Source organism: Psammomys obesus, unplaced genomic scaffold (assembly GCF_907164565.1).
Source record: "Psammomys obesus unplaced genomic scaffold, mPsaObe1.curated_primary_1811, whole genome shotgun sequence".
Classification (NCBI taxonomy): Eukaryota; Metazoa; Chordata; class Mammalia; order Rodentia; family Muridae; genus Psammomys; species Psammomys obesus.
Genome location: NW_026590809.1, coordinates 4597587 through 4614775, shown reverse-complemented (window position 1 = coordinate 4614775; position 17189 = coordinate 4597587). Strand labels below are relative to the sequence as shown.

Below are 17189 nucleotides of genomic sequence, written 5' to 3'. Positions count from 1 at the left end.
CCACTTTGAATATGATGATTTGTTACAGCGGCCCAAATGGCTTATAACAGAGACACAGAATTGTTATACACTACATGCTCAAGGAGAAATAATAGCTGGGGAGTTTAATTAAAGCATGAAATTATGAATACATTTTCTCAAAGCTACCAAGGAAGCCATGCCTCATGGGAATACTAGGCCTGGAGAGAGGTGGGGGTGGGGCGCAACTGGTACTTTACAGGAAAACCTCCACAACAGGGAAAGAGTGCTGAGGAGAGCCAGCCTGAAGAGAAGCCTCCTCTGCAGGGGTGTCTGAGCCGAACCACTCCACAGACGCTTCCCGGGTGCCGTTGCACTGCAGGCCCTTCAGGCAGGAGCAAGTGGTGTTTGTGGTGACCTCCAGGAGCCTTGCAGTTGTCATCCAGCTAGGTGGTAGGGTGAAGGGACAATTAAGCACGCCACTGCACTGGCCTGAGGAGGGGTGGTTGGCAGATGGCACCGTGGCAGTCAGCTCCAGTTGTCATGGCTGTAGAAGGCAGCAGCATGCAGTCTGCATCCTTTCCTACGGGCCCCTCTTTCCCCTCTCCTCTCCCCTTATCTCTCTCCATCCTCTTCTCCCCTCTCCTCTAGAGGTCCTAACATTGTCTGTCTGTCTAGCTCTCTGTCATCTAATGCTATCTATCTATTTTCTTCTTCATCATCTGTCATCTGTCTCTCATCTGTCTGTCTGTCTGTCTATCTATCTTCATCATCACCATCCTCTCTCATCTATCTCTCATCTGTCTGTCATCTGTACCTATCCTAAAAAGTGTATGTAATATGCCTATATGTGGTGAAAAAATGCTTAGATATGTATTACTAGATAACAAGCCTCTCTGTGACTCGGAGTCCTCGGAGGACTCTCAAGAGGAGATGGCATGCATGGGTTCTGTTGGCATAGTCATTCACCCTTAGTTTGTTGGCATGTAAATTCTTGGGTTCCACTCACACCTAAGGAATCGAAGTCTTTTGGGGGAGGGTGAGCTGAAGAATCTTCAGTTTAACAAGAGCTTTCAGGATCTCTGATGCACCGTGAAACTCGAGAAACACTGTTCTAAAGGCCATCCTTTGTGGGTCGGGAGAGAAAAAGTGTCAAAATGTCACAGCAGGTTGTCCTTGCACACCTGCTTGGGAGAACAGGGCCCTGCCAATTAGTGTCTGACCAGAACCTGTTTCCTAAAAAGGACCAGAGTTCAGCTTGACTGGTTAAGATTGGGAAAAACAGGACTCAGAACGGAGGTGATCGAGAGGTACAAGAAAACAGTCTAGCATGAGAGGAGATTCTGATACAATTCTGCGAAGACGTGGAGTCTGAGAAGGCCGAGAAAAGCTCTTGCCTTGATTGACAACCCCCACCCCGTGTGCATGCATGTTCGTGAGTGTACACACATGTGCACCGAGGTCAGCCTCAGGAATTATTTCTTAGGAGCCATCTACCTTGCCATTTGAGATAAGGCTTCTCTGCCTGATACCTTAGGCCGGCGAGCCCCAGAGATCTTGTCTCTGTCTTCCCGACACTGGGATTACATGGGTTCTGGGCATCAAATCGGGCCCTTACGTCTGTGTGGCAAGCGCTTTACTAACCCAGCTCTATCTCTAGAGAGAGATAGTGTGGATTTTGGAGAGAGGAAGGGTTTTGAGGTGGAGTAAGGATGAGATCCTCACCGGTTGGTGACCCCACAGCAAGGCTTATTGTAAACATTGCAACCCCGTTTCAGTTGTACTTTTCCTTGGTGTTGACATTGCTCTGAATGTGACCCAGTGTCAAGACTAGCTTACATGCAGGGAAGTCGTGGGGGTTTTCGATTTTTGTTTTGACCATTGTGTTTGGACTATTTCTTTGCCGGGGTAGATACGAGGAAGAGTGACATTGCTCTTTGATTAAAGGATTGCGTCAGAAGACAGCTGGCCCTTTGTGTCGTCATGATCACAGCTGGTTTAAGAGGCTCGGAATTATTAATATACATTACACATATCTTCGTTTTCACCTGATAACCTGATTTCCTGAGTTTAAGTTCCCTTTTGTTCTCTTTTAACATCTACAGACTTACTTCTGTGCATATGTGTTGGCTCTTTTCTGCCTGAGAAAGTGCATCACCTTTGAAATATCAGATTTATATTGTCTTTTATTTTCCTAACTCATTGTTCCAGAACCTTCTTCCCAGAACATCAGGGTGTCAGTAAATTCTACTGGTTCTTCCAAGCTGTGTCCTCAACCTATTATTCCACTGAAGATAAAAAGCAAACAATGGAAGTATGTAGAAACTCCACCTAATGTAGCACAGATAGCTACGGCTTTTGCTTTTATTGAAAATTGTTTTTTTTTTTCATACAATATATTTGGATTACAGGATTCTCTGTCCTTACTCCTCCCAGTTCCTCTCCTTCTCATCTAGATCCATAGCCTTTCTGTCTCTCCTTAGAAAACAAACAAGCATCTAGGGAATAATAATAATAAAATAAAACACAATAAGATAAAGCAAAAATACCCAAATCAGAATAGGACAAAAGAAACAAACAGAAGAAAAAGAGCCCAGGAAAAGACATGAGAAATACAGATAGTTGCAGAAGCACACACAGAAATCTCATAAAAACAAAGGAACCATGAGACAATTCCTTGAGTTAGACATTTTTCCTGCTATTAGATGCGGGTACCTTAAGTGTCAGCATCCCCATAATAAAATGCCCTTAACTAGTTGCCTTGCAAAATGGAAACTACCCCAACATGACTGACATTAGCTTAATAAATTAGCTTACGATTCTGGTGTTTATTAGTTTTAGTTGTTCCATGTGGGCCTTTCCTGAGGTCTGCCCATGAAGCTGTGGGTCTTTGGTGGGCTGGTACCATGCCTAGGTTAGCAGAGCCTGAAAGGGCCCCATCCCACTACCTGTCGCGTAGCACCAGCTGTTAGCAGGGCCTGTTTCTTGGGTGAGTTTCTCGTCCCCCAGGTCACAGCTTGCTTCTTGGTGTGAGAAATGGCATGGTTTCTTGAAGCCACCTAGGCCATCTCACCTCTGTGAATTAAAGCTCCTCACAAGGTCATCCTGATTAAAAAAAAAAAAAAAAAAAAAAAAAGACTAAATACACTCAATCACCACATGAGGAAATGACCGAATCACACTGCAACGTGTTAACATCAGGGATGAGGAAAAGTGCTGTGGCTGCCTTGCCAGCTGTCTGTCTGCCTCCATCACCTTACCTCTCGAGAGAATCAGCTCCATCACCTTCCCTCTTGAGAGAATCAGCTCCATCACCTTACCTCTCGAGAGAATCGTTTTTCTGTACCTATGGATGGACATAAACATGTGAATCTATTCTAGGGTAAAACTCAGCAGTGTGCACACATGCACTCAAGGTGGACTTGCAAGTAATGAAATGATTTACTGTATGAACTCGTAATGGGCTTATGAATATGAGGTGATTTACAGTTATGCTCTATTGGTAAACACAGTGACATCTGTGTGAGGGTTGTTTCTGATTGTCTGCTATTTTCTCTCATGTCACCTGTAAAAATATGTAGGCAATAAATACTTCTTAGAAGATGTTCAGCTCCTAAATATGAAATATATTTTCTTTGGAGAAGAAATGTGTAATCCCTCACTTGCCTTGGTTTATTTTGGCTCCCAGAAAACTCGGTTGTCACTTGTCATAATCTGCTCTTGTTATTAGTTTTCAGAGTCAGTTTCCCTTTCTATTTCAGCTTTCTTACTGTGTACAGGTATTCATTACCAGCTTTGCCTATCATTTATAAAATTGGATGAGAGGCAATCAAAATATTTAAAAATACAGTAATATGAAACTAGAGAGGTGGCTCAGTGGTTAAAAGTATGCACCTCTCTTGTAGAATACCTGAGTTTTCTTTCCAGCACCCACAACTGTAACTCCAGTTCCAGGGAATCTGGCATATCTGGGTTCCGTGGGCACTTCCACTTATGTCCACATAAATACCCTGCCCACCCCCATGAAAAGTAAAATACACATAGCCTGTGGTAGTAATAGATGCATTTTCACTTTAGAAAATGACATTAGTGCACTTCAGGCAGACAAAAGAACCAAATGTTGGGACTATTTCACTTTAGTGGTGTGTAGCATTCACTTATGCAATCAAATAGCTCAAACAGAGGAGATGAGGTCCCCAGAGAGCCACTGGGCTCGGACAGCTTAATGCGTTCTCTTTTCTCACACATTCCAATCAATCATTTAGAAGATCCACAGTGACTCATCCTTATAAAAACAAAAAGTCATAGATTTAATGTCTCCATTTTCCTCTGCTCTCCAATTTTACCTCCTTTAAACTCAAGAGGGATTTTTCATTGAGGAGTCATTAATTTGGTTATTGTCTAATGGGAGGTTAATGAATCAAACATGGATTATCCTTAGTTAAACCTACCAGTTTCCTGCTTTGGATGTTTGCCATTAGTTTTGGTTAAGTTTCCAAATTATTAACCCGCAATGCCAGACTCTATAAAAAATGTTTTTATTTTCTTTGCAAAATAATCCAAATGTATTTTTTCCCACATACATTCGCACTACTGTTCAAGCTTGCATCTGTCTTGTGCCTTATAGAGCAAGAGCTGAGCTGTTTTGCAGGCTCAGCCACGGTAGCTGGGTCTGGGGGCTCAGCCATGGTAGCTGCTCAGGGGATGGCTCCACCGCTGCTCTTGTAGCTAGAGCACAGTACTACCATGAAGACAGAGGCTGACACAGAAGCTCTTCTGCTCGCTGCATTTTCTGACAGGTGTTTGAGGAGCCTGTCTACTCCTTACACACACTGTTCCGTGATTATTACCTAACTTCCCAGACCATAAGCACATTAAAGCAGCTAAGCAGAGGAAGGCACTGAGTGGTTTAAAAATCTTCCTCCAAAGAGTGGTAACTTGACAGCTCAACAATGATAAAACCAGAAAACAAAACAAAACAAAACAAAAACCAGCGAGAGCAGACACAAAAATCCAAAACCACAGCAATTTCAGGCACATGAGTAAGGTCACTGATGAGCTAATGATCAGGCACACGAGCACAGGCACTGATGAGCTAATGATCAGGCACACGAGCACAGTCACTGATGAGCTAATGATCAGGCACACGAGCACGATCACTGCTGGGCTAATGATCGATAGAGTCCAAGAACAGCAACCCAGAGCTTATGCCAGGTGCAGTGTGCGGCACTCGTGAATACAGCCTCGGCTTGCCAGGAAAAGCTTGCTCTGCACTCAAGCAGTCAATTTTAAAGTCACGTCAAGATTTCCACCAGATTGTTATTACTTTTAATCTTATTAGTGTCTGCTCCTTAGAGCTTTAAGTTCGATTAATGGGAACATTTATCATGCTGTATGACTCACTGACCATCCTTTGTATGTGTTTTTATGGCACATGTAATACATACCAGGCACCAACTAGGAGCTGTGTCCACAACGGTGAATCAAACAAACACTGATGCTGCCTGAGGGCTGGGATTGCACAGAAATGATGGGCCTATTAAACAAGAAGGTAGGAAAAATGGAAAAGCAAAACCTCTATGTGTCTAACTTGAATAAAGCTACAAGAGAAAAGAATGTGGGTACCATGTAGAATCCCCATAACGGGTGTGAAGGGGAGAAGGTATAGCTGATCAAGACCAAGAAACTCATTCTAAAAAAGCCAGGATGGAGGCAGGGATATGAGAGAGAGAGGGGGAGAGAGTCAGATACACACACACACACACACACACACACACACACAGACAGAGAGCGATCACAGTGGAGTTGTGAGGGGGTAGTCTGACTGGAACACAGGTCAGAGGGACTATGAAATGGCTTGTGATGAAAGAACAAAGATCCAGACTGTGGAGAGCTGTGCAGAAATCAGGGAGAAATGAGAATCTTATTCAGAGTCTCGTGGGAAGCTGGGAAGGCTTCAAAGCACAGCCACTGGAGGACCAGCTCTGAGTGGTGTGCTCATGAGGAATGCCCTGCAAACACGAGGCAGAAATGAATCCTAATTTCAAAGACCCTACATTAGATGATTTGAGGGTGCTCAGTTAGGAACAGAATTGTCCTTAGAAGGCTTAAGTTTCCTGCTGTTACAATAGCCACTCTGCTGTGTCATGCAATGAGCTGTATAGTTCTGGTTTTACAAGGGGCCAAGGCTCGTTTTTAACTTTGAAACTTGCTTGACACATGAGAGGCTCTGCTTTTCTTTCTTGTTCTTTTATTATTTCATCTTTATTTTATTCTACTGTCCAATTCCTCCAGTCTGGAGCATAATGTTAAAAAGAAGACCAAAACAAAGCTTTCATTTGTCTCCTAAAACAGATTTGGAGGGTCTTTTGTATATTTTATCCACAGATGCAAGTGATATAGCTTTTGAAATGCATACTTCTGAGAGTTGGCATCTGACTATATAAAATGGAGGAGGACCAGGGAATGGAGTGGGAAAAGAGGATGATGGGATTCATGTATATCGTCACATTTTAAAACTGCCAGATGTATTTCAGGAGACTGTTACAAACTTCCATAAGCTTTTCCCTCATTTTCCTCCTCTTTCTCCTCCTCCTTCTCCTTTACATCAAAGAGCCTGCAAAGTTCAAGGTGCTTTATTGTGCTGGACACATTGCCTTCTTTTGTTCAATATCTCTACATTATTTGAAATCTTGTTGAACACTGTTGTAGATCTTTTACCCATTTGCCAAACATTTTTTTTTTCTGTAAGAAATGCTATGTATTCCATGAAACATTTTCTAAAGAAACAATGCTGGGGTTTTTATGAAACAGAGGGCAAGATGGGCTGGCTAATTTATTCCATTCCCAGTGCTTTGAAACAAGAGTTGAAGTGAATGAAAATGGTTAAGCTTGCAGCCTGGCCTGCAGATATGAAAAGTGCTGGGAAGCATCGAGTAGGGAATGGCTTTAATTTTCTGTGTGGATCTCAGCCCATGATGTGCCTGCTTTTCATTTGCTTTCATTAGAGAGAAAGAAACAAAGGGCAAAAGCTTTCGGAATGGCTGGAGTTGAAAAGAACCAGTTGCTTGAAGCTCTAAGATTGTTATTTCCATTGAACAATGGGGTATTGTTCCTGAGGAGTCCAGGAGCGGAGAGCTGGAACTTGGAGAAGGGATCCTAACATGCTCTTTAGAAAGAATTCACATGGCTTCCTCCACCAGTGGTTCTGCAGATGCCAGAGAATGACAAAGTTAGGACTGGGCATGGTGGACAGGAGCTCTTCAGACTTACCCTCTACATTGAGGCTTTTGTCTCTAGACTTTCTCCGTATGGTTTAACCATCAGCATGTTTTATATCGACTAGACTACAGAATAAATAAGACTCACGCCCTCATGTTCCTAGCCAAACACCGATGTTGATGGCTTACTAAATGAATACAACAAGGCCACATGTGGTGTTGCCATGTGGACACAGGTGGAGAAAATTCTCCTGTGTCCTTTTCCTTTGTTCCCAAGTTTTCACACTGAGCCTCATTTGTATAGCATCGCACTGCCCAGAACAGAGGAAGGCAGCCTCTGTAATTTATGGGAGCATTTACTCACCCAGCCTTTGGTTTTTAATGTCTTGTAAATACGTAGAAGAAAGCAGATCCTGCCTCCATCTCTTAGAGAGGATGGAATGTTTGATTATCATGGCTTTAATCTCCACCTATCCTTTAAAAAGGTAGCGTGCAAAACATCTGGCTTGCTTTGAAGTCAGTTTATTTTACTAACTTAAACTTTCTCAGATTGTGGCCCCCTGTAACTGTGCCATGTAATACTTGATTAATTCTGGCACAAGTGCATGTGTGTTTATAAACCTGACAATTTAGGCTGGAGATGAAGGAAGTTGGAGTCAGAAATTTGTGCCAAATTAAGTCTATTGGTAGGCTCCAGGATTTTTGTTTTTTAAATTTTGCATTCTTGATATTATTATAAACAGTTCCTTGTGTGGATAAATATCTTTGTCTTTGAGTATTACAGTGATTTAGACATGGGGTTTTGAGAAAGCTAGGTTCAAATACCAGGCCTACAACTAATCGAGGGACCTCTGCAAAGTCCCTGCAAAGGGACATAAAGGTCCCTCTGTCCAAACATACCTGTGTTCACATGCATGTGCAGCTGCCTCCCGATGACGTCATGGAAAAGATGGTGTGGACTCCCAAGGTAAGGTATCATGAGCATTATGGCTTCTGTCTTGCTCTTTTTCTTGAACTGTTCAGTCATGGAAAAAGGTCATGGAAAAGCCCTGTTGTAAGGAGTGTGGCACCTCTTGAGGAAAAGCCCACATGGCTAAGGTTCCCTTTCAATACCAGGACTGTATCAGCGAGCCATCTTAGAAGCAACCTCTACCCACAGTGAAGCCTTCAGATATTAACAACCTCGTCAAAGTTCTAACTACAGCCTCATAGAAAGTCACAACCTAAAACCCCCCTATTGAGTTGCTACCAAGTTCCTCACCTGTGGGAAGTGAATGAGGTAACTAATGCCTCTTATCACTTTGAAATGATGGGTTTTGGATAGTTTTCTGCATAGTAACAGCTACCACACATTTTAATCATAGTTCCCCATCATGGGATTATTAAAGCTTTACATTTTGAGCTCAATCTTGCACCTTTGGTTTGGTGGTGTCTCCTTCTCCATCTCAGTCCTCTCCATCCCTTCCTGTTATTCTTCAGAGTCCCAGGATCAAAAGCACGAATGCTTACTTATTGAGGCCCTGGTATTTTCTAGGCTCTTTCTTAGGCAATTGAGATGGAGCAAAAGGCACAATACAAGTTAGCATATTCTTTCCCAGAACAAAGGGCTTGGCAAAATTTCACAGAGAAGTGTTTCACAGTGTTGGAAATCACTGTCAGTCTGCACACAGGAAACTGTCAGCAGGTCACTCATGGGTGGGTTTTCTGAGGAGTTTGGGGGCCTCCAAAGGCTGTGTGTTTCATTCAGGTCCAGCTGGCATGGTTGCTCCCTAAACTCTACAAAAGTCCCTCTGCTTTACGGAGATCGAAGCTTATTAAACATGCTCACACAGCCAGAGGGCTCCAGACATGGCAATTGTTAAAGGTCAAGGAAGAGTTCTGTACAAAGAAGCCGAAGACGACCAGCAACCTGGAAATTAGGGGCAGGTCACATTCAAGACCAGATCTGAGGAAGCAGGGTGTATCTACAAGTTACTTTCTGTGACAAAACACAGGTGATCTCGACCAGTATCCTGAAGCTTGCCAGGTCCAGGTCATCTTGGAAGGGCAGTAAATCATAGATGCCTCAGCTCAGCCACTGCAAAATTGATGAGTGCTAAGGGCTGAGAGTAATTCAATGAGATGAGCCACCACAATCTTATTGGCAATGAACTCCCTGCTGTGTTTTCTTTCTTTTTATTTTCTATATATTTTAAAATCTTTTTATTAATTACAGTTTATTTATTTTGTATCCCAGCTGTAGCCTCCTCCCTCGTCCCTTCCCAATCCTACCCTTCCTCCCTCGTCCTTTCCCAATCCTACCCTTCCTCCTTCATCTCCTCCCATTCCCCTCCCCAAGTCCACTGATAGGGGAGGTCCTCTTCCCCTTTTGTATGATTTAGCTTATCAGGTCTCATCAGGAGTGGCTGCATTGTCTTCCTCTGTGCCCTGGTAAGGCTGCTCCCCCCTCAGGGGGAGATGATCAAAGAGCCAGCCACTGAGTTCATGTCAGAGACAGTCCCTGTTCCCCTTACTAGGGTACCCACTTAGAGACTGAGCTGCCATAGGCTATATCTGAGCAGGAGTTCTAGGTTATATCCATGAATGGTCTTTGGTTGGAGTATTAGTCACAGAAAAGACACCTGTGCCCAGATTTCTTTTTCTTTCTCTCCTTGTGGAGCTCCTGTTCCCTCCAGGTCTTTCTATCTCCCCCTTCTTTCATAAGATTTCCTGCACTCTGCCAAAATTTGGCTATGAGTCTCAGCACCTGCTTTGATAACCTGCTGAGTAGAGTCTTTCAGAGTCCCTCTGTCCTGTTCCCTGATTTCTCCCTCTTCTGATGTTCATCCTATTTGCCTTTCTGAATGAGGATTGATCATCTTACCCAGGGTCCTCCTTCTTGCTTAGCTTCTTTAGGTGTATAGATTTTAGTATGTTTATCCTATATTATATGTCTAATATACACTTATAAGTGAGTATATACCATGTGTGTCTTTCTGCTTCTGGGATACCCCACTCAGGATGATCTTTTCTAGATCCTACCATTTGCCTACAAATTTCATGATTTCTTTGTTTTTAATTGCTGAGTAGTATTCCATTGTGTAAATGTACCTCAATTTCTGTATCCATTCCTCAACTGAGAGACATCTGGGTTGTTTCCAAGTTCTGGCTATTACAAATAAAGCTGCTACAAACATAGTTGAGCAAATGTTCTTGTTGTATACATCAGCATTTTTTGGATATATGTCTAGGAGTGGATTTCAGCCTTTGGGCAAAACGACATTTTTTCTATGGTACCTAGATAGCATTCTTTTTAGTTCTAAAAATCTATGTGACAAACAGCCAAATAAGCATAAATCACAGCTAGAAAACTCTAATTAATAGTTTGCATTAATGGGGGGGGTGTACATACTGCCAGGGTTGTGGTTTACTCTTAGGTTAAGCATTTCTTTGATTAATTGGAAGACTTTACCCAGTTTTTTATCAGTTGTTTTACAGTTAGAGTCTGGACATTTGTATCATTGGTTATAAAACTAGGATTGTTAGATCTTTTATTTTAAATGTTCCTCAACAGTATATCATCAACACTTAAATACCATCAACAATGAATCTGTTGATAGGCAGAAGTGCCTCAGGCCAGCAGGAGCGCTCAGTGTTTGTCACCAACCCTGACGACCTGAGTTCAACCCCTGTATCCCACATGGTAGAAGGAGAGAGAAACTTTCAAATTGTTCTTTGATCTTCATGTGCATAGTTTGGCTTACATACACACACATACACATAAACACACATACTGCCAAAGGCAAGGCAAGGTATGGAGGTTCTAGCTGAATACTTTACACTCACACATACACATAGACACATACATGCACATAGACATACATAGACACATAGACACACAAGCATGTAAAGATACACAAATAAATATAATTTCAATGTTTTTGCATTTTCATTTTTTGAGCATTTCATGCATGAGTACTGTATTTACATCTTCTTTACCCCTCTCTCAGCGCCAACTCTTTCCTTGTTTTCTCCCATGCTCCCCCTCAAACTCACGACCTCTTTCTCTTTATTATTGTTACCTGTATACACACACACACACACACACACACACACACACACACACACACACACTACAAATCCAGCACCTGAGTCCGTGTAAGGTTGCTTGTATATGCACATATTTAGAGCTAAATCAATCCATTTACTTAGGATTGATCACCTATCAGGGCTCCCTCCTCCCTGAGGAAGACTGAGTCTTCTCTGATGAGCAGCTACTAATTGCCTGAGGCTCTTCATCTAGGAGTGGAGGCTTGTGCATCTTCTTCTCATAAGTTGTTTATCTCTCATATCTTGCCCTAGGGTGTAGAGAGGCCTGACATATAGAGTGTCTCAGTTGAGCATTTTCAACCATGTCCTATATTTACACTGAGAGAAGGTTTATTGAAAAATTGTGGTTTCTGTTGTCAAAAACAGATTTGGAATATGACATTACCTAAAGTAAACAGTGCTCTCAATTAGTTATCTGTTAATCGTGTCTTAATTACCCTATGTTCTTCTGTGAAACCGGGGGAGCTAGACCACATCTTCTGTCTACACACCTCTTCTCCTTTATTTACAGAATTGGGACTGGATCCTTCAAGGTGTGAGAAAACAAAAAAGGATCTGATCATGATCAGTTTTATTTAAAAAGAAAAAGTATTGACATTTTTAACTTATGTTGGAAGTTTAAAACTCACATCTGTTGCCAGGTGCAGAGGCACACACCTGTGATCCCAGCACTCGGGGAGGCAGAGGAGGGCTGATCTTTTTGACTTTGAGGCCAGCCTGGTCTACAAAGCAAGTCCAGGTCAGCCAAGGCTACACAGTGAAACCCTGTCTCAAAAACCAAAAAACAAAACAACAAGAACAAAATCATCCCTGTTACAGAACATTTTAGAACATGGTATGGATTTTGCTGATGGTTTTACCACTTTCTGTCAACCATAACTTAATCGTTTTTCTTTTTTCTTTCACCCTTTTCAATAATAAGTTTTTAAAGAGAAGTAGAAATTTTTATTAATTAGCCTTTACATCTCAAGCACAGCTCCTCCCCCTTGCTCCCCACCACCACTCACTCCAGTTCTCTCTGTCCTACCCCTACTTCATCCCTCCTGTCCCCCAACACACCCCTTCCTTCATCCAACCCTTCTTAGTGAGATTCAAGTGTCTCCCCTTTTTAGCATTACAATATTATTTATACAATTTAGTTTCCTCCCTGGTTAATGTGTAGCATTTGTCCTCTTTATTATAAACTTTGTATGCTCAATGGTTGCATACCATTCTACAAATGTGTACATCAAAATTCCTAATCATTTCCCTGTGGTCCTCATTTTAAATAGTAGGTCATTAAGCAAAATTACCTTTCTGCATAAAGGACATAAAGCTTTTATCGAGGCAAGGCATAGGGTGTGCGATACTTAGAAACCAAGCAAAAGCAAAGAGAAGCAGCAGCCAGGCCTCTCCCACCCAGAAGGCGGCTCTTTGGGGTAGTTGAGAATAGGAGGCCAGGGACGCTGAGACCTGGCAGTCAAAGAAACTCAGCACCGCGGCAAGCAGGTCAAAGCAGATGCTTGTTCCCAGAAGTCTCATTTACTCCACAGCCAGATGGACTGCTCATCAAAGAAAACCAGATTTCTACAGTGTAGAAAGTGTCTTTGAAAGTAGCGTTCACTCAAAGAGCACAGACTATGTCACAAATTCCAGTGCTCAGTGGAAACAGAGCAAAGGACTTGAACCACCCCTACCGCATGGAAGCTGTAAAGGGAAGAAAGTTGCCTTTCAGTCCATTGTATCAATAAGACAATGTTTGTCACTGCTAGCAGGGTCTGCACCAACTCTTTCTTGTTGTTTGCAAGGTTGCAAACAACCTTGATGGACAGAGGATTGACCCTTCTTTAACAGAGCCATCTTAGCTGAAGCCAACATTTAAATTTTTCCCAACCACCCTGCAAAAAATGAAAGGCATGTTATTATTTTATCAAGGGGGAAAAAAGCCCCAAGGGTAGCTAAAAATATACCAGTGGCAATGAGGATTGCTGTGAGCAACTTACAGAGACAGTACATTAACGTGTGACTTGGGTAGTGGTTTTTGCAAGATTTTAGAATTTAAAAATCAGGGACTGGGGGTGTGATGTTTTAGAGACAGCGCCAGCTGTTGGTGCAGAAGGCCCAGCTTGAAGCCCTGGTACTGCATGAAGCTGACACAAGCCTGTAATGCCAGCATTCCCACAGCAAGGTGGAGGCCTGACCTTAGAGACTCACCACCATCCTCAGCTAAGCAGGACGTCTCAGCACAGCCTGTGCTACATGAAAACCTGTCTCCCTCCAAAAGCAAGACTAGAAAATACAAATTGGACCCAGAAAATAATTAATGGACAAAAAAACTATATTAATTTAAGATGTAAACTATCAGAATCTATAGGTCATTCTCTGTTTTCTTAGTTGCAATCAGAGCTTTAAAAATATTCTAAGGAAATTATTTTGATGAGAGCGTTCTGATTTTTCAGAGACTTCCTCAGTTCTCTTCCCTCTGAATCAGACTTTTTATTTAAGAGAGGACTTTTTCTCTCTGAAATTATTTGGGAAGACTTCTGAAAGAGAGAGAGGCCCTGCATCCAGCCATCTCTTAAAAGAGTTTCCTGTGTACTGACCCCAGATCCACTCCTTCCCCATCTCCTCAGAAGTAGCCCACAGATTAAAAAACGCTTTTGTATTTCTTGTCTCTTCTTCCATGGCTTGGAGAACTATTTTTAAATTAGCATTTCCTGTCGTCTCCCAAGAACCCTGGAAGCTTTGCAAGCCGTCATTAAAGACCTATAATCTCTCCACAGTCCTCCAACAAGGCTCCCCAGATGCGTAACACCCACGTGAAGGCATCTCGAACTGAGCCAAAGCAGCTGCTAGACAGGCTCCTCATTCAAGAAAATGCTGCAAGGAAGAGGGAAGCTTGTCATTTTTGTTGAGGATTTCACGTCCCTAAAGTCTGTTTCTCTCAAAGTCTCATATGCTGCATATAACTCAACTCATAACTTATTTTGCATTTTCTTTTGACATCAAGCTGTATTTCAAACAATAAGTAGATCCAGTGATTTCCTTGGGGCTGCATGTTTGTTCATCTTGTCATGTAATACCTATTTGTGGGCATCAACTGCAGCAGTGTTTCATGAGTAACTCTGGTAATTTTCTTCTTTTGTAATGGAAGAACACAAAGGACTTTGAGGAAACATGGAGCATGCCCAATGTACCCTTCACACACACACACACACACACACACACACACACACACACACACACACACGAGTGTCGAAAGAAATATCAAGAGGAAATTTTCTTTCATCATCTTTCAGAGAAAAATCATTGCAAACAGCAAACCAAAGACTTTTTTTCTTTTGCCAATCTAGCATTTGTAAAAAAAACAAAAACAAAAAACAAAAAAACCTAACAGTCCTATCAACAGACAGCCATTTAATAGCAACTCATCAGTGAATTGACTCATTGATGGGGTTACTATCTGTCTGAATCAATGTCCTTCAAGTATTGCCACTAGCTGGAGACGAGGCTCTCAGCCTGTTGGTCTTCAGACGTCGTTTCATATTTAATCCAGATACATGTTTTAACAGTGATCATCAAATCTGAATCTAAGAAGAATTCTTCAGTGTGACTTAGAGATCTGGAGACTCAGAGAACAGAATGACTTGTCCCAGAGAGCAATAGTGTCTCCCAAACGCTTAATGAAATTCAGTGTCTTCTTTGGCCTGAAAGAGTCTTAGTTTTCTATTGCTGGTTTGTCTGACTTGCAAAGTATAAGAGCCAAAGAATATGATAACAATTTTCCATACATCTGCCTGGCCAAAACCAACTCATGCTGGCGGCCGAGTCACCACAGCAGTCCAGAAGCCTTCACCACCGAGGCAAGAGCCCCTTCCCGACGTGAAGCAGGAACCTCAGGCTCAAAGCAGGCTCTGTGCTAGGGAATGGGAAGTGAACATGGAAAAGGTACTTCCAAGAGTGCCAACACCCACACACAGGTAAGAGAGAGATCCCGAGGAAATAATGCCCCATCTTCTAAGGACTTCACTTCTGGCTTAGAGGCAAGGCTAGTGTTGTTGGGGACTGCTGCTTTTAGAGGGAACTTTCCTTTTTGCACAACTGTCCTGGTTAGCTGGGAGAACGTTGGGATTTTCTCCTTTTTGGTGGAATAAGGAGAGAATGTTATGGTGAGAACTGGGACATGGCTCACCAACTTGTTCACTTCTGAGTAACTTACTCTGTGTTCCTGGATGGAACTAATGCCTATGACTTGTCAAGTTATTTCATTTTTCTGGTGTGTGTGTGTGTGTGTAGAAACACAGAAAAAATATCTAATACATAAGGCATAACCTTTAACTGCCTCTTTTTCTTTTTCCTTTTGGCTTCCAAAAACAACCCAATCACCAAAGAGGACAGCACACTAAGAGCTATTCAGTCTTCTGCCTGCACCAGCACGACCTCAGCGTTCCTCTTCACCATCCGATCCGCACAGCAGAGAAAGGAGTCAATAGTATTCCAGTGAGAGTCAGAGACACATGTGAGCAAGAATATTCACTTTTTGAAAATAAGACATTTACTTAGAGTTTTTAGTTTCTTTTAGTTCCTGACTTTTTTTTTTTTTTAATCATCAATTCGGAGTAAAGGATGCAATGGTTTAAAATAACTTCCTTCATGTTTGAAAATGTCAAGAGACAAATTTCTAAAACACAGAGTGATTCTGTATGGCAAAGGTTTAATGTTAAGTGTTCTGTAAAGGAGGTGATATAAAACCTTAAATTCTGTCACAGTGAATCCATCTAACTCTGAGCAAATGCAAGGAGAAAACTGGACATAAGCCAGCAGGATCTCAGTGTAGCCCACGGGTTGGTTCAACTATAGGAGTTAAGTGTGGAGACTTTCTGACCAGATACACAGAAAATCTGAGAGTTTCGAACTGGTTAGTGCAGTCCAAGGAAACTTAGTGGCCGTGCGCTCTCCTGTCTGTTGAATTTGATGATGAAACACAATGGAGTCTCTATTCCCTATGTCATTTGTTTTCATTTTCATTTTCTGGAAGTTCTAAAACAATACAGTCTTCCAATGTATTCCAACACAGTTGGAGACTACTTACGAGAAAACACAACCAAGTCATGAGCGTTCTTGAATTGGAAGTATGATGAATATAAAAACATCAGGTAACAGTGTGTATTTTATATGATCAGATAGATTCAATCTTTTGTTACGCAGGGGAATAGGAGCAAAAAGGATTCTGGAGATACCCAGGCAGATGGAGACAACTTTGAACAAATTCCATGTAAAAAGTTCTCCAAATTTTGGAGGGGTAAGTCCTCATTATCTAACACTTGAATATCTTAATAAATTCATGAGGAAACCTGTGCTCAATTTACAGAGCAATTACTGTATTTTTATCCATTTGACCATCCATCTATTCATCTGTACATCCACCTACCCATCCATCTACTTGTCTATTTGATGATTATTATGTATCTATTATGTGCCCAGGGCTCATCCTCTGGGTAATAAGACAAAATTTTGTGATAACACAAGCAGTTATATTAATATTTTACTTAAGTTTTAAGTTTGCTCAGATATCTGTAAAGGAAATTTAAATGATGGTCCTTTGAGTTCCTAGATGTAACTCTTAAGGACTCAGTCCTGATGGGTTTATTTGTAGAATATTCCTAGCCGACTAGGCTCCAACTCTGACTTCTTTATGTAATAGGTTTGAATGAGAAATGTTTTCTACAGAATCTGGCATTTAAACACCTTGTCCCCAGTTGGTAGTGTTGTTTGGGGAGGAGTAGTTGTTTACAGCCTTGATGGACCAAGTATGTCACTAGGGATACACTTATAGAGCAAACCAACCAACCAACCATCCAACCAACCAACCAACCAACCATCCAACCAACCAACCAACCAACCAACCAACCAACCAACCAACCAACCAACCAACCAACCAAC

General features: G+C 42.0%; 1 long non-coding RNA gene across 1 annotated transcript in view; it reads left to right on the top strand.

The window, feature by feature from the left end:
- Positions 1-17189, top strand: part of LOC129678321 (uncharacterized) — a 31225-nt gene that overhangs the window by 13108 nt on the left and 928 nt on the right. Inside the window, exons 2-3 of the long non-coding RNA XR_008720347.1 lie at positions 15638-15765; positions 16455-16548. This is a non-coding gene — a long non-coding RNA (uncharacterized LOC129678321). The remainder of the gene's footprint in view (positions 1-15637; positions 15766-16454; positions 16549-17189) is intronic.